Below are 18,790 nucleotides of genomic sequence, written 5' to 3' on the forward strand. Positions count from 1 at the left end.
AGGTCACTTGATCAGGGGAAGGACCACAGAGACAACCACAGCAGGCAGAGCAGAGACGGGCGCGCACACACAGCAACGGCATGCAGCCATGAGGTGCGCGTGCGCCTACACACTGCTCCAAGAGTCACGCAGCACAGCAGTCATGAGGTGCGCAGGCACACTGCTCCAGGGATCTTGCAGCATAGCAGACATGAGGTGCGCGTGCACACTGCTCCGGGAATCTTGCAGCATAGCAGACATGAGGTGCACGTGCACACTGCTCCGGGGATCTTGCAGCATAGCAGACATGAGGTACGCATGCACACTGCTCCAGGGATCTTGCAGCATAACAGACATGAGGTGCACATGCACACTGCTTCAGGGATCTTGCAGCATAGCAGACATAGTGGGCATGACACATACCTAGCCCTCATGCTGACCTTGTCCAACTAATTCAATAAAGGACTATGGTTTTTTAATGGATTCCACGAGTGCTGTTTTTTTCTTCATTTTTTGGCTTTATACTATGTGTGGTGTCATGCAAGCACCTGATTTACCATTTTGAATATCACCCAGACACCCGGATTTCAGACATCCATATCTCCACCAGTGAGTAGACTTTGCTTTAGTGCCGTTTTGCTGTTTCTCTCTGTTTGCTGTCACATCTGCAGATGTGACCTCTCCATAGGCCTCCAATGATACACCGACCGGAAATAACCCTCCAGCAGTGTGTCATCAGAGATAAGCCTTTTGCTTTATTGCACTACAGCATGAGAAAATTCTCACACTGTAGTTGTCCTGTGTGATGCGAACCGCAGGCCGGTAACTGTAAACAACAAGACGCGGCACGTGATACAGTCCTGTGTGACACAGCCCGCAGGCCGGTAACTAAAACAACAAGACAAGGGGAAGGGAAAACAGTTACAACGGTGGGCCCTGCGATAGGGAAAGGGGACATGGAGACCTCCTGTACTCCCCTGAGTCAGTGTCCCTAATGCTCCTAACGTTACCTATGGCGGTTCCGCACCGGGCGCCGCTCAGGATACCTGTCGCCCTAGCACACCCTACACCTATCCCTTGCTAGGGAGGTGGGTGGCGCAGGCACTGGCCCCACCGCTGTACTAATACACACGAAGGAAAAACACAAACAGGGAAACACCACTTAGCTTTACTCTGTTGCACTTGCTCCTGGCAACAGAGTCCACCACCAGAATGCAGCTCTCCTCCTGAAACGCTTCCACCAAGCTCTGTCAGAGCTTCAAGGAAATCCCCTATGACTCCTTCCACAACAGGGCTAAGAAAGTGCTGCCAGGAACGTTCTCCAGCTCCTTCCTCCACCAAGGATGGTTGAAATGAATACTATCATCAACGCTGATTGCAACACATGTGACTGTTTTATAGCAGAGCCAGCAATCACACCTGCATTATAAAATGTGCACTTAACTAAAGAAACAGACTGCAATGACGCTCACCACCACCAGGCCAAGCTTAGAACAAATGACACCACAGTGCAATAATCCAAATGGCCACCGGGGGCAAAAACCACACTTAAGCACAGCTTAAGGGAAAAAAAAAGGTTACCTGTGCTTTTATCTGTCCTGATCCCGCATGGATCATGACAATAGTGCCGCAAAGTGACAGGTGAACTCAGGTGACCTGTCGGCAGCAGAGTGATACAATGCGGAGGATTATCTCCGTTATTGTATCACTGGAGCCCCTGGAGAGCTGTCGCATGAGCTGATGTGACAGCTCTCCATGGGAGATCGTCGTGGGACAATCGTATTAATTGGATTACGTTAGACAGGAAGTATAGTGTTTGTTTATTATTTTAAGTTTTTTTCAGGTGATCCATGGCTTCGGGGATTAGGTGTAGATGGTGAGTATGGACTATATATGTGTATGTCTATTTTTTATTTTTTTTTTACATTCAACACCTTAGCCAGATGATTGGACTACTACTGTCCCATCATTGGCTAATGTGTCAATCACTGTCACTGTAGCAGGCATACAGGATGGGTCCAAGTGACATTATCACTAACCGATAATTTTTTTTTCTGCTGAGCCATGGACCCAGTTCAGACCTTTGCCCAAGTGCTGCAGACCCTTACTGATGAGATTAGGAGACTGCGCGGTGAGTTGGTGCAGCAACTGCAGCAGTTGGTGGGCTTTGGGGGCTTGGTTCAGAGACAGGCTCAGCCAGAACCAAAGATATCCCTCCCTGATAGATTTTCTGGAGGGAAAGATCAATTCTTGGTATTCCAGCAAGCCTGTAAATTGTATCTCAGGCTGCGCCCTCGTTCATCGGCTGTTGCAATGGCTGCAATTCCACCTTCCACCAAGGTGCTTTTTCATCTGTGGGAATAGGTGATAGTCCGAGGGAGCCAAATCAGGGGAATAGGGTGGGTGCTGAAGCAGCTGGAAACCACAGGAGTGAATTGCAGCAGCCGATGTGTGAACTTTGCCATCTTCTCCATTTTCATATTTCAGCCTTGCGACCCAACTTTAAAATGCTGTAACGGAAACAAAAAAAATCAAAATAAATCCAGATTGCTCATGAGACCATTCAATTAACTAAATAACATATTGCATTGCAAAACAAGACCATGCAAAAAAGATTTCATGGGTGGGCCTCAAAGTTTTCAGGCGCCCCTCGTAGCCGACTGGGAGTAGAAGTCCCATCAGATGATGTCTGCCTACACACACACACACACACACACACACACACAGACCCGCACACAGCCGTGCAGACACACACAGACACCTGCAGACAGACTCGCACATATTCTCCGCACACACAGTTTCCGTCAATACACTCTTCATCCTGCCTTTCTGCAGCGTTTTTCGCACGCACATCCGCAGCAAATCCGCAAACCTTTTTACACCTGTGGTTTTGCTGCACATTTGACTGACTCAATGGAAGGGGGGGCACTACGTACGTTGCGGATTTGGTGCAAATCCGCGCATCAAAAACGCTGCGGATCCACAACAAAGTCTGCAACGTGTGCACATAGTCTAAATGAACAAGTAACCCATGGAGATGGAAAGAATGTTGGATGAACTTCTCGGCAAGCACAGGAGCAGACACATCGGAAAAAGGAGAAAAATGGTTCATCTTAAAGAAGCGATCCACAACTAACCAGATGACAGTACATCCGTCAGATACTGTAAGATCGGCAATGAAGTCCATCTCAATGTGCTGCCAGGGAGCTGATGGTACAGGGAGAGGAAATAACCGACCAGTTAGAAACTGTTTCGGAGTCTTCTTCTGGGCACAAGAGGGACAGACCGAAACTACAGTAAATCCACAATATTCTTGCACAGGAAACACTGAGCAAAGCTCAAAAAAAAGTGACCAATAAGTCCAAATAAAATGTAAATAATTTATTGCACTTATTTCAAAGACAGATAATTGACACAGGGGGAGAAGTGGACAATGAACTGCAGCTAGTCCACAAATCGCATGGGTATGCAAAAAGGGGTTAATGGAACATTGGAACCAATAAAATGATACATATATGGAATATATAAAGTGTTCAATTTACACCAACAAATATATGTAGCAAGATAAAGCACTCTGCCAATTATTAATATCATATATCAATCATGATGTAAGGCAAGCTGGACAAACCAATCCTATAATTATCATGTAAATGTATCTCTCCAAGCTCTATACCTAAAGAGACACCTATACAGAGGTGCTGATATGGAGGGTATGCATGTTTTACCTGATGGATGGCAGGCACGGGTTCCTACGTTCTAGACACCCACCCCAACGCGCGATTCGGAGGGTTAGTCCTTCATCAATTGTACTGCTTGTGTTATAGTAGCGTCTGTGCCTCCTTTTTATCAAATAAATCCACATAACTCTTACTAGCAGGAAGCAAGCCAGGTAAATTTGATGGGAGTAGCTGGAGGCCACGCAGGACAAATAGGGGCAAGATATCTCTCATGTCAGGCTTGGTCCCAATGGAGTATTTCCCCTGATCTCCAATTCACGACAGGCTCGTGTTTTCGTAGTTATGTTAGGCCCAGGAGCAGAGGATGGAACAGGCCTGATAGCACTTAAAGAGGGATCATTTCAGAGTGTAATATTCCTATCCGAAGTTACACAGGTTTGGAAACAAAGAGGGTGGTCTCGGATAAAGGTCTCTCATCCATAAATGATACCAAAAAAGGATCCTGTAGACGTTGGACGGAGATCTGATGCTGGTCCACCACGGCCTGTTGAATAAAATTTTTTGCAGAATGAGAGTCTAGATATGCCGATTCCTAGGGCAACATCCGTTTTGTTGAGACAGATACTGACAGATTCAGTGGAGGAGAAGAGTAGTCCTCGCCCAGGGTCACCTCTCCTACAGACTCTAGGCTCTGAAATTTTCATTTTTTTCAGGAGCAAATTAAATGTTCAGAAATGCTGCAACAGAAGCAGAGGAAGTTAAATTGAATCCAGCGAGAGACTGTGACTTTGTAGTAAAATATAGCTTTTAATGAGCCATTAAAAATCAGAATATCACCAGTAGTGCTCCACCGAATACAGTGCTATGCAAATTAATTGGGACTAATCACTGACTGGTAACCAACTTACGATTTTACTTAAAAAAATGCTTTGTCCCAATTAATTGGCACAGCACTGTATAACATTGCACATGACAGCATCGTACACACAGTGCAGCGATAGGACCAACGTGTTTCGACTTGCGTCTTAATCATTAGGCTGTGTTCACACGTAGCGTTTTTTTCGCGTCTCCGCAGCGGTTTTAAAAGCACGATTTTGCCGCGAAAATGCTAAAAATAAGCATCCCATACAATCCTATGGGATTCCGCAATGCTGTGCTAATGCTGCGCTTTTTTCCACGGCGAAATCACTTTGCGGAAAAAAACGCAGCATGCTCATTAATTTTGCGGAATTGCGGCGATTCCGCCCACATAGGGTTATATACAGTTGTGGCCAAAAGTATTGACACCCCTTGCAATTCTGTCAGATAATACTCAGTTTCTTCCTGAAAATGATTGCAAACACAAATTCTTTGTTATTATTATCTTCATTTAATTTGTTTTAAATGAAAAAACACAAAAAGAATTGTCCTAAAGTCAAATTGGATATAATTCCACACCAAACAAAAAAGAGGGTGGACAAAAGTATTGGCACTGTTTGAAAAATCATGTGATGCTTCTCTAATTTGTGTAATTAACAGCACCTGTAACTTACCTGAGGCACCTAACAGGTGTTGTCAATAACTAAATCACACTTGCAGCCAGTTGACATGGATTAAAGTTGACTCAACCTCTGTCCTGTGTCCTTGTGTGTACCACATTGAGCATGGAGAAAAGAAAGAAGACCAAAGACCTGTCTGAGGACTTGAGAAACCAAATTGTGAGGAAGCATGAGCAATCTCAAGCCTACAAGTCCATCTCCAAAGACCTGAATGTTCCTGTGTCTACCGTGCGCAGTGTCATCAAGAAGTTTAAAGCCCATGGCACTGTGGCTAAGCTCCCTAGATGTGGACGGAAAAGAAAAATTGACAAGAGATTTCAACGCAAGATTGTGCGGATGTTGGATAAAGAATCTCAACTAACATCCAAACAAGTTTAAGCTGCCCTGCAGTCCGAGGGTACAACAGTGTCAACCCGTACTATCCGTCGGCATCTGATTGAAAAGGGACTGTATGGTAGGAGACCCAGGAAGACCCCATTTCTTTCCCCGAGACATAAAAAAGCCAGGCTGGAGTTTGCCAAAACTCACCTGAAAAAGCCTAAAATGTTTTGGAAGAATGTTCTCTGGTCAGATGAGACAAAAGTAGAGCTTTTTGGGCAAAGGCATCAAAATAGAGTTTACAGTAGAAAAAAGAGCCATTCAAAGAAAAAAACACGGTCCCTACAGTCAAACATGGTGGAGGTTCCCTGATGTTTTGGGGTTGCTTTGCTGCCTCTGGCACTGGACTGCTTGACCATGTGCATGGCATTATGAAGTCTGAAGACTACCAACAAATTTTACAGCATAGTGTAGGGCCCAGTGTGAGAAAGCTGGGTCTCCCTCAGAGGTCATGGGTCTTCCAGCAGGACAATGACCCAAAACACACTTCAAAAAGCACTAGAAAATGGTTTGAGAGAAAGCACTGGAGACTTCTAAGATGGCCAGCAATGAGTCCAGACCTGAATCCCATAGAACACCTGTGGAGAGATCTAAAAATGTCAGTTTGGAGAAGGCACCCTTCAAATATCAGGGACCTGGAGCAGTTTGCCAAAGAAGAATGGTCTAAAATTCCAGCAGAGCACTGTAAGAAACTCATTGATGGTTACCGGAAGCGGTTGGTTGCAGTTATTTTGGCTAAAGGTTGTGCAACCAAGTATTAGGCTGAGGGTGCCAATACTTTTGTCTGGCCCATTTTTGGAGTTTTGTGCGAAATGATCAATGTTTTGCTTTTTGCTTCATTCTCTTTTGTGTTTTTTCATTTAAGACAAATTAAATGAAGATAATAATACCAAAGATTTTGTGTTTGCAATCATTTTCAGGAAGAAACTGAGTATTATCTGACAGAATTGCAGGGGTGTCAATACTTTTGGCCACAATTCTAGGATCGCTTGAAATCCGCAATTTATAGTAATTTTCGCGGATTTCAAGCGGTAAAAACCTCAGGGGACAGGAAGTGACATCATGGCCCATCCCATCATGCCATGCAAGTACCACCCCATAATCCAGGAAGACAAAAATCCCATAATCCTTTCCGTCTTCCTGGATCATGGCTGGCGCTGCAGACATGGAGTGGTATGACCGGATGGAACTGGATGTCCCCTTGATGATCAGTGTGGTAAGTGTGTCTATGTGTGTGTGTCTATGTGTGTGTGTACGTTTGTGTGCGGTGTATATGGCGTGTATGGCCTGCATGGGGTGTATGGGGCATCTGTGTCTGCTGCTGTCTGGCATAGGCCGATAGGACTACTAGTCCCATCGGGCTATGTCTGTTCCCATACAATAGTGCCAGCAGGCTCAGCGCGATGGGAGCAGTATTTCCCATCGCGCTGTTCCTGCTGTGAAAAACACACTATTTTTTTTTTTTACCCCCCCCCCGCCAATTCCCGCCAATATATTTTTTTAGGCCCCCCTTTTTCCCTAAAAACACATTTTTAAAATGTTTTTTTTTCCACATACGCTTTTTCTTTCAAACCCCCCTCCTTTCTCTTCATAGCCATAATTTTTTTTTTTTTTTGTATTAATGCCCCAAATTTTTTTTCATTGGTGGCCAGTGATTATCTGTGGAAAAAAATTGTAAATACATCTCCCTGATGTCAGCACCAAAAAAAAAACAAAAAAAAACCCTACTTACCTAATCTGCTAATTTCCCGAAGACCATGTTCCACCTAAATAAAAATATAAAAAGACAAACCAGAAAAATACCTACCCTCGACAGCATCCCATAAAAACGATTGTCCCACGAAGATCCAGTTTAGAGCAGCCACATAACAAGTGGCTGCTCTAAACCACCGACGCCACTACAATGAATGGGCCGTAAAGCGCCCCGGTTCATTGTATACCGAGTTCACCCGAAGTCAGCTCGAGCTGCTCGGGTGAACTTCGGCGGTGCGGTCTGCGCATGCGCGGACTCCCGGGCTGAGCTGAGGTGAACTCAGGAGTGTGGGAAAATTTCTCACGCTCCTGTGTTGATCTCTGGTCAGCCAGGGAGGCTGTGCAGAGTGCAGTTAACTCATTCTTCACTGGTAAATATATATATATATATATATATATTTTTTTTTTTTACAGGTCATGGTTTGGATTGGCTGTTTAATAAAATGTGGTCAAAAACTTTGTGTCTTTATTTCAATAAAAAAATTTTTTAATATCACGCGTTTTCTTTTTTTTTAACCCTTTAAAAATATATGGTTAATAATGGATAGGCGTCTGATTGACGCCTGTTATTAACCCGGCTTAATGTCACATTCCAATTACACATGAGTGGTGTTTGAGTGGAACTGTTGGCCTAGTTCAAATTCTAGCTGTTTTGGGCGGTGTTAGATCCGTTCGTCGAGCTACAACACTTTGATTAAAATTCGGCTGTCCGAGTTTCCATTCGAGAACGTTTCGCTAAATAAAAGCGTATTTTTTTTTTCACATTAATAATGGTTTTCAATGTTAATAGACAGTTTCATGGCATAGTAGCGGTGTCTGGTAGCCAGCGGTGTAGTACACCTGTCAAGGAGCTACACCGTGTGTGTTTCTAATTATTTTATACCGCATCTTGTCAAGAAAATCCTTTTGGGCCTTGTAGCACTGTCTGCTACTCAGCAGAGGAGCCCACCCGTGAACCTAGCTATGCCACCTGTTTATGAAGGAACCAGTTTTTGACTGCATTTAGCCCAGTTAATAATTTGGGCCTAGTAACTGTGTCTGCTACTCAGCAGAGGAGCCCACCCGTGAACTAAGCAGTGCCGCCTGTTTATGTAAGAACCATTTTTTAACTCCATTTAGCCCAGTGAATACTTTGGGCCTAGTACCTGTGTCTACTGCTCAGCAGAGGAGCCCACCCGTGAACCTAGCTATGCCGCCTGTTTATGTAAGCACTGCCTGCTACTCAGCGGAGTTGCCCACCCGTGAACTAAGCTATGCCGCCTGTTTGCGTAAGAACTGTGTGCTACTCAGCAGAGGAGCCCAGCTGTTAAGCAAGCTACAGCACCTGTGGTTTGGACACTTAATTTTTTCACATTATTTCTGGAATGCAGGTTATGCCTAATTCCGGAATTCGGGTTGACCTGCACTTACTGGGAAATCCTCATTTGTGGGGAAGAATTGGAATCCCAGATCCCCATCACTAACGGTGTTCAGCAGGTTATCCGCACCTGTAAGCGACACACGCTGGTCCTTTCAGTGTAGTGCGCGTGCAGACCCGGACATGTAAGGGCATGACAGACCTGTTATTACTCGATCTCACGTGCCAGAGCCTCGCGTGTCCCTCTAGTAAGCTGGACGCGGACCGAGGGGGCATGCCGGAGTCTCGTTCGTTAACGGAATTAAGCCGACAAATCACTAGCACAACTAAAAACGGCCAAGCACCACCACCCACAGAATCGAGAAAGCTTGCAATCTGTCTATCCTTTCCGTGGCATAGTTGAGGTTGCCCGTGTGGAGTCCAATTAAGCCGCAGGCTCCACTCCTGGTGGTGCCCTTCTGGACATTCCTTTAAGGTTCAGCTTTGCAACCATACTGCCCCCGGAAACCAAACACTTTGCCTTCATGGACGCTGTTCGGAGGGTCGTGGGAATAACGCTGCCCGATCGGCAGTTGGCATAATTTATGGTGGGAAGTCCGACGGTATACGTATGATCGTCTTTGATTTTAGAATTTTTTTTATTTTAGATTTTTATTCCAGCCTTTCTTGACTTTATAAGGGCATGACATGCATGTATCTGTGTCTCCTCCTCCTCCTTTTACTACTTCACCTCTTTTCTATATGTAGTTGCCCTTTTCCATATGTTATTTGTGTCTTCTGAGCATTTTGTCTGCTTTGGGACACCTTTTAAGGTGTTTTGTATGTGTTTTCTATATGTTTGTATTTGCCTGCCATTGTTTTCAATGGGGTTCAACGGTGTTCGTTGAACGTTCGACGAACATTCGACGAACTTGACTCCTGTTCGACGAACCGAACCAAACTCGAACACTAGCTGGGTGGCTCAACACTACTCCTGAATATATAGATGTACATTTTTAATGTTTAAACTATGCTATATATACCTGGTATCTGGTGATGCTGTACCCTTTCTGCCAGAAAGTCCTCCTCCACCCACCACTCTAAGTGTATCATTGACACCTGGAACATTGGCCTACATGTGTGATTATTTCTTGTGGATCTTCTTTTTATATTGTGGTGTGATCTATCCTGAGCGTGTGAGAGTCTGTGGGTTACTCCTGCAATTTATATGTGGATTTAAATATTACCCCAACACTGTATACAGCTCTACGCATGTGATACATTACCCATTTACTGCTTTTTATTTTCTGGTCTAATCCTAACTGACCAAATGAGAGTCTGTTTCTGACTCTGGAAATAAATACTGAAATTGACAATAACCCCTACACTGTATACATATGTTCGTTTCAGATTCATTACCGTTTTACGGCTTTTTATATTGTGTTGTAATCCATACTGAGCCTGAGAGCGTCTGTCTGCCTCCTGAAATATCTACGGAGATTTAGAATGTTTAAGCTATACTATATATACCTGCTATGTGATGATACTGTAGCCTTTTTCTACTTTTTATATTCTTGTCTAATCCATACTGAGCCTGTGAGCGTCAAAGCCAGGCTCACTCTGGTGGTAACAGGAGGTAGTGAAGCTGATTTAATCAGTAGAGATCTGCCACCTGATAATGAGGATGACAATTGGACCTCAGGAATTTCAGACTGGATTTAAGTCAGCCGACGCCATATTCTGGTGCTGTTGATTCCTTCTGGCTTTTCAGCTCTTGGTGTTCAGCTCTGTTCCAGTCATTTCAAGCTAAGTTTTTCTGCTAATGTTAACACTTGATTTTGTTGGTCTATTCAGTTTTTTGTGTGGTCAGCCAGCCCCGGCTGGGGCTGTGCTGAATTTCCACTGTTATTTATCTGTATTTGCCAATTTGCTTTTTGTCCCCTATTAGATTGGCCTCTTTTTGCTGTGTCTCAGAATATATCAGAATGGGAGAAGTCTAGTGACTTCAGGGTTAATTTTGTTATCAGAAGTGTTGGACATTATTTTTGTAGGGTTTTTGGCAGATTGCAGACAGTGTCTTTCCTTTCCTGTCCTTTCTAGTTAGTTTGGGCCCCATCGTTTGCTCAGCCTATTTTCCTGCCTGTGTTTGTGTTTTTATCTTGTTTCACCGTCAATACATGTGTGGGGGATGTCTTTCCTTTGGGGTCTGCTCTGGGGCAGTTAGTTTTCCCCTTTCTTCCTTTAGGCTTATATAGTCCTCCGGCGGTGATGAGGCATCTAGGATCATCGTAGGAACGCTCCACGGCTGCTGCTAGTTGTGTGGTTAGGATCAGGGATCTGCAATCTGCATAGTTACCAACATCTCTGGTTTTTCTGGGACTTAGCTTGTTTTGTTTTTTCCTCCTCGGTGACCAATTCATAACAGAATCACCAGCCATACCGCAGATTCTAGGGTACTCAAAAGCAGGAAAAGGTTGTTAAAAAAAAAAGTGTCAGAATTTTTTTTTTTAATGTATTTTTTTCCTCTTTTTCTCTGGGGCCGTAGGAGGATTTTTTTTTTCCTAATGGAGATTAAGCAATTGTCTGATCGTGTGGAGCAACTTGCTGCTGAAGTGCAGGGAATTTCCACCTACTTCATTCAGTCACATGCTGCTGAACCTTAGATCGCTACTCCTGATGTGTTTTCTGGGGATCGGTCTAAATTTCTGAATTTTAAGAATAATTGTAACTTATTTCTTGCCTTGAAGCCTAACTCATCGGGGAGCTCTGCGCAGCAGGTGAAAATTGTCATCTCCTTGCTGCGCGGCGATAACCCAGGATTGGGCTCTTTCTCTGACACCTGAAAATCCTATTCTGACTAACGTGGATGCATTTTTTCAAGCCTTGGGGTTGTTGTATGATGAACCTAATGCTGTTTATCAAGCTGAGAGAACACTGTTGGCATTAAACCAGGGTCAGGATTCTGCAGAGTTATACTGTCAAAAATTCCAAAAGTGGGCGGTCCTTACTACATGGAATGATAGTGCATTGGTAGCTCTCTTTCGGAAGGGTTTATCAGAGACCGTAAAAAATGTTATGGTTGGATTTTCTGTTCCCTCTGGTCTGGATGATTCTATGTCATTAGCCATTCAAGTTGATCGGCGCTTACATGAACATAAAACTACATGGGAGGCACTGCCACCTTTTGAACATACGTCTGAACCTATGCAATGCGATGGGGTTTTGTCTAGGGCGCAATGTCAGGAGTTTAGAAGGCGTAATAAGCTGTGCTTTTTCTGTGGAGACGCCTCTCATACTATTTCTGTCTGCCCTAAACGAGAGAAACGTTTTGCACCCACATTTGCTGTGGGCAGTGTACAAACTAAGTTCCTTTTGGCAATTACTCTGATCTGCTCCTTATCCACGTTTTCCACTAAGGCTTTTGTGGATTCAAGAGCAGCGTTGAATCTGATGGATTTGGACTTTGCTAAACATTGTGGTTTTTCCATGACGCCTCTGCAGACACCTATTCCTTTGAGGGGTATTGATGCTACTCCTTTTGTGGAGAATAAACCCCAGTTTTGGACCCAGGTGATAATGCGAGTTACCCCAGACCACCAAGAAAATTGTAAATTTTTGGTGCTGCATAATTTGCATGATACTATTGTTCTGGGTTTTCCCTGGTTGCAAACTCATAATCCAGTTTTGGATTGGAAATCTGGGTCTGTGGTGAGTTGGGGTTGTCAGTGTGTTCTTAGGGATGCTCCTGTTTTCTCCACCTCTCCTCAGTCTCATGATATTCCTGATTATCTGGCCGATTTTTCTGATGCATTTAGTGAGAGTAAGTCTGCGTCTTTGCCTCCTCATAGGAGTTATGACTGTGCAATTGAGTTGATGCCTGGGTGTAAATTTCCCAAGGGTCGGCTTTTCAACTTATCAGTACCCGAACATGATACTATGCGATCCTATATTAAGGAGTCATTGGAGAAGGGTCATATTAGACCATCCTCGTCACCTTTAGGTGCTGGGTTTTTTTTTGTGGCCAAGAAAGATGGTTCATTAAGACCGTGTATTGATTATCGTTCCCCTAACAAGATGACAGTTAAATATCAGTACCCGTTACCTCTGATGTTTGATTTATTCTCCAGAGTTAAGAGTGCCTGCTGGTTTACTAAGCTTGACCTCAGGGGGGCGTATAATCTTATTCGCATCAAGCACGGGGATGAATGAAAGACGGCGTTTAATACTCCGGAGGGACATTTTGAGTACCTGGTGATGCCTTTTGAGCTCACTAATGCCCCTTTTTGTCTTCCAGTCCTTTATGAATGATATTTTCCGTGACTTTGTGGATAAATTTTTGATCATCTATCTGGATGATATTTCGATCTTTTCTAGTGATTGGGATCGTCATGTGGAACACGTCCGGACTGTGTTCCGGATTTTGAGGGAGAATTCCCTGTTTGTTAAGGGATAGAAATGCCTCTTTGGTGTACAGAGGATTTCATTTTTGGGATTTATCTTGTCTCCGTCGACTATTGAAATGGACCCGGCCAAAGTACAGGCCATTTATGATTGGGTTCAGCCTACTTCTTTGAAGGCCCTCCAGAAGTTTTTGGAGTTTGCTAAATTCTATCGTAAATTTATAGGTAATTTTTCTGTTATTGTCAAACCACTGACTGATCTGACCAAGAAGGGCGCTGATGTGCTGAATTGGTCTCCTGAGGATGTCTCAGCATTTCAGGAGCTTAAGCAGAGATTTACTTCAGCTCCAGTTTTACGGCAACCTGATGTCTCACTTCCATTTCAGGTGGAGGTAGATGCTTCTGAGATTGGTGCAGGAGCTGTTTTGTCCCAAAAAGACCCTGTGACTTCTAAGATGAATCCCTGTGCCTTCTTTTCTCGAAAGTTCTCCCCATCTGAACGCAACTATGACGTGGGGAATCGGGAATTGTTGGCCATGAAATGGGCGTTTGAGGAGTGGAGACATTGGTTGGAGGGAGCTAGACATCAAGTTGTGGTCCTCATCGATCACAAGAATTTGATTTATCTGGAGTTGGCCAAACGCTTGAATCCTAGACAGGCTAGATGGGCCTTGTTTTTCATGCGTTTTAATTTTGTGGTCTCTTTTCTTCCGGGCACTAAGAATGATAAGGCAGATGCCCTTTCTAGGAGTTTCTTTGTCGATTCTCTTAATGTGACCGAGCCTACTACCATCCTAGGTGAGGGGGTAGTTCTTTCTGCCATTTCGCCCGATTTGAGACGCGCCCTGGAGGAATTTCAGGAGGATAAACCTGAGCGTTGCCCTATGGGAAAATTGTATGTTCCTGACCAGTGGACAAAGAGTGTTGTCTGAAATTCATTGCTTCGCATTGGCTGGTCATCCAGGTATTTTTGGTACCAGAGATTTGGTGAGTTGGTCTTTTTGGTGGCCCGCCTTATCTCATGATGTCATGAATTTTGTACAGTCCTGTGGGACTTGTTCTCGGTCTAAACCCTGTTCTCGTTCTAGTGGGTTGCTGATGCCCCTGCCGGTGCCCAAGAGGCCATGGACCCATATCTCAATGGATTTTATTTCTGATCTTCCTGTCTCTCAGAGAATGACTGTTATCTGGGTGATTTGTGATAGATTTTCGAAGATGGTCCATCTTGTACCACTCCCAAAGTTGCCATCTTCCGCTGAGTTGGTACCCTTGTTTTTACAACAGGTGGTTCAGTTACAAGGGATTCCTGAGAACATTGTGTCCGACAGAGGAGTCCAGTTTGTTTCCAGATTCAGGAAAGCCTTTTGTTCCAATCTGGGAATTCAGTTATCCTTCTCCTCCGCGTTTCATCCCCAAACCAATGGACAGACTGAGAGAACAAACCAGACCTTGGAATCTTATTTAAGATGTTTTATATCTGCTAATCAGGATGATTGGGTCTCATTTTTGCCCTTGGCCGAATTCGCGCTGAACAATAGAGCTAGTTCTGCCACTTTAATGTCACCCTTTTTCTGTAATTTTGGGTTTCATCCTCGATTCTCTTCAGGGCAAGTGGAATCTTCGTCCTGCCCAGGTGTGGACACTGTGGTTGAGAGAATGCAGCAGATATGGGACCAAGTGGTGGATAAGTTGTAACTCTCTCAGGAAAAGGCCCAGCGATTTTCCAACCGGCATAGGACCATTGGTCCCCGGTTTAAAGTGGGTGATATGGTTTGGTTGTCATCTAAGAATATTCCTATGAAGGTTGCATCTCCAAAATTTAAGCCAAGATTTATTGGACCTTATAAGATTTTGGAGATTCTTAATCCTGTTTCGTTTCGATTGGCTCTTCCAGTTACATTCAAGATCCATAACGTATTTCACAAATCTCTGTTGAAGAGGTTTGTTGAGCCAGTTTTTCCTATGGCAGCACCTCCTGACCCTGTGTTGGTTGAAGGCAATGTGGAATATGAGGTAGAGAAAATATTGGATTCTCGTTTGGTTAGACGGAGACTCCAGTATTTGGTCAAATGGAAGGGTTATGGCCAGGAGGATAATTCTTGGGTCTCTGCCACTGATATTCATGCCAATAGATTGGTTCGTGCTTTTCACCGGGCCCATCCAGATCGGCCTGGTGGTGTGGATGAGGGTTCGGTGACCGCTCCTCAAGGGGGGGTACTGTTGTGAGTTCATTTTCTGGTCTACCAGTTGTGAGTTCTCCTTCCAGGCTCCCTCTGGTGGTAACAGGAGGTAGTGAGGCTGATTTAATCAGTGGAGATCTGCCACCTGATAAGGAGGATGACGATTGGACCTCATGAATATCAGACTGGATTTAAGACAGCCGACGCCCTATTCTGGTGCTGGTGATTCCTTCTGGATTGTCAGGTCTTGGTTCTCAGCTCTGTTCCAGTCAGCTCAAGCTAAGTTTTTCTGCTATTTTTCACACTTGATTTTGTTGGTCTATTCAGTTTTTTGTGGTCAGCCAGCACTGGCTGGGGCTGTGCTGAATTTCCACTCTTTTTATCTGCATTTGCCAATTTGCTTTTTGTCCCTTATTAGATTGGCCTCTCTTTGCTCTGTCTCAGAATATTTCAGAGTGCTAGTGTCTAGTGACTTCAGGGTTAATTTTGTTATCAGAAGTGTTGGACATTATTTTTGTAGGGTTTTTGGCAGATTGCAGACAGTGTCTTTCCTTTCCTATCCTTTCTAGTTAGTTTGGGCCTCATCGTTTGCTCAGCCTATTTTCCTGCCTGTGTTTGTGTTTTCATCTTGTTTCACCGTCAATACATGTGTGGGGGCTGTCTTTCCTTTGCGGTCTGCTCTGGGGCAGTTAGTTTTCCCCTTTTCTTGCTTTAGGCTTATTTAGTCCTCCAGCTGTGACGAAGCGTAGGAATGCTCCAAGGCTGCTGCTAGTTGTGTGTTAGGATCAGGGATCTGCAATCTGCATAGTTACCAACCTCTCTAGTTTTCTGTGACTTATTTTGTTTTTGCCTCCTCGGTGACCCATTCATAACAGCCTCCACTGATGACTCAGTGCTTTTATTTTTTTGAAACTACAGAAGAGGAGGCGATAAAGCTGGAGGCTGTGTCAGCAATGTAAGCCAAAACTTGTTCCTGAAGCTTCGGCTTTAAAAGCGGTTTGCCTACTCCCGGAAAAGGGAGCCTTCGAGGCCTTGTGGAGCCACACGATGATGCAGGCTCAACACCTCCTGCCTTAGGTGCTATTGTGCTTTTGCCACTACCAGCAGATGCACCACCACCACCATCAGTACCAGCTGGCAACCCCCACCCACTTCCACGGCCTCTTCCACCATACTTCCTCTTTTTTGGGAAAATGTACCCAAAATACCACCAGCTATGTGGTACTGTAAAGCAAGGTACTGTTAGGAGTGGTGGAAGACACTAAAATAAAAATATAAATAAAGTGTCTTCGCCACTCGGGGTCCACCGTGCGGTAGATGGAACGACCGCTGCTAGGTGGTTGCAGAGCTATATGGCGGTAGAGTGCACAGGTTTAAGTGCGTCACCAAGTGCACTGAACAAACTCTGTTGAGCTCACATAGCTGTAATTATAAATGGTAACACAAAAAGATGCTGAGTCTGTTCAGGACACAATCTCGGCGCAACACACGCGGTATGCAGTCACTGGAGAAACACAAGGTAGTGATACTAACTCCGTAAGGACCTACCGGAAACGTGTGCAAGGCGTCGAAACCGCGAACGCCACTAGGAGCTGCAACTGCAGCGTGGCTATAGCAGAGCCGCTGCAAAGACACTGCTGACTAGCAGGCGCAATGCTGATGCTTAGGCTGCTGTAGTATGCTGTAGTATGGAGCATAACGCGCTGGCGCTTGGCGCTGGGTACTGGCACTAACACAAACACTCACACATGCGTAGTATCAGAGGGTAGGGGTTTCCAATGAGTCAGTCACCAGTCCATGCATCCATCAACAAACATACAGCAGCAGTATGGCTACACTAGCACATGGCGGAAAGGCCATGCGCACTTTTTATAGCGCACAGGACCTTCCGGAAATCTCCAAGAGTCCAGGAAGAGCCAATAGGATCCGGAGCGGGACCTGAACACCTGACTCCCGAAGTCCAATAGGAGCTCGTCCCATGAGCATGCCCAATAGATGGAATAAAGGACTGAGCCTCTGGAGACAGTTGTTGTGAGACAATCTACTCAGCAATCCCGTCTGCTGCAGCAGATGGGCAAGAGACTGCAGCTTGTGAGAATCTGGGTTTCTGTCTAGACGTGTCAGAAACCAGATTCCTAACATTACCCCCCCTCCTAGGGCCCCCCTCCCTGAACCTTCCGATCCATCACCCTGTGCCTAGCAGTGGCACAGGGCTCAAACTCGCCTATAGACGATCTTGGTGTCCTGGTAGGTGACATGGTCGCCCGGTTTCAGGAGGGAAATCTGGGAAATGGCAGGAGCGGGAGTGGCCGTGGCACACCGCCGTGTATCTATGGCCGTCGCCCCACTCCGCCTAGAGAGGCTATGCCAAGCACAAGAGGTACATGCCTGAATAAACCTCTTAACATCCCGAGCCCTATGAGGCCACCAATATGCTCCGGCCAAGAGCTTCGAGACCTGCATGTACCCTCGGTGGTGAGACGCATTGGACGCATGCGCCCAAGCGAGTACCTGAGCCCTAAGATGAGGAGGGACAAAGGTCTCGACAACCGGCTCAGACTCAGACCATTGCGGGGAGCTGGCTTCCGGAGAAACCGCACATACATGGTGACAACCGCAAACAGATTCCTGGTCTGAGTCCGTATTAAAATCGGTACGAGACACCTCCATGGGCTCAGGAGGTAGGACCTCAGGCTCAGGTGGCTCAAGCGGCTCTAAAAATTTGGGGAGCGGAGTACCATTCCGTTTTGAGTGAGCATGCTCTAAGCCGCGCTCCGAAAAACGGAGGTCAATGCGCGAGGAGATGGTAATCAACTCTTCCAAGGTCATGGGAATCTCTCTGTTAGAAAGAGCATCTTTCACATGCTCTGCTAACCCTTTCCAAAAGACAGGGATAAGGGCCCTATCAGTCCACTCCAACTCGGACACCAGAGTGTGAAAACGTACGGCCTATTGGCTCACCGAGAGAGATCCCTGAGTGAGCGCGAGTAGCTGCAGGGAGGTGTTGTGCGTGACCTGTGGACCGAGGAAAACCTGTTTGATGTCCATCAGCAGGTGCGCTGCGGTTCATATATCGGGATCACCACGCTCCCATAACGGCGTTGCCCATTCCAGGGCCTTGCCTGACAGTAGGGATATTATGAATGCCACCTTGGCCCGTTCCGTAGGGAATTGTGCAGCCAGCAGCTCCAGATGGATCGAGCACTGGCTGATAAAACCCCTACAGGAGGCACCATCCCCAGAAAACTTATCAGGCAACGGGTGGCGGGTAACTGTCGGCACAAGGGTGGACATGGACAAACGCGCTACTGCATCCGTTAACGCCTGGACAGCAGCATCAGTGGCTTGAGCAGCAGAGAGAGACTTCTCAAGAGCGGCCACCCAGTCACCAAGCTGCTTAATGCACTGCAGGAGCTGCTGCTGTTCTGCCATCACTAGGCAGACCCTGGCGCTAGTGTAATGTTAGGAGTGGCGGAAGACACTAAAATAAAAATATAAATAAAGTGCCTTCGCCACTCGGGGTCCACAGTGTGGTAGATGGAACGACCGC

At 45.5% G+C, this 18,790-nt stretch overlaps 1 protein-coding gene across 1 annotated transcript in view; it reads right to left on the bottom strand.

Annotated features, from left to right (window-relative positions):
* Positions 1–1,820: 1,820 nt before the first annotated feature.
* The window catches only part of LOC141057368 (ORM1-like protein 1), a 122,275-nt gene continuing 105,305 nt past the window's right edge, over positions 1,821–18,790 (bottom strand). Inside the window, exon 5 of the transcript XR_012222034.1 lies at positions 1,821–2,489. The gene's annotated coding sequence lies outside the window, so the exon portion shown is untranslated. The remainder of the gene's footprint in view (positions 2,490–18,790) is intronic.

This window comes from Dendrobates tinctorius, unplaced genomic scaffold (assembly GCF_039654945.1).
Source record: "Dendrobates tinctorius isolate UK_male_01 unplaced genomic scaffold, ASM3965494v1 ptg000204l, whole genome shotgun sequence".
NCBI lineage: Eukaryota > Metazoa > Chordata > Amphibia > Anura > Dendrobatidae > Dendrobates > Dendrobates tinctorius.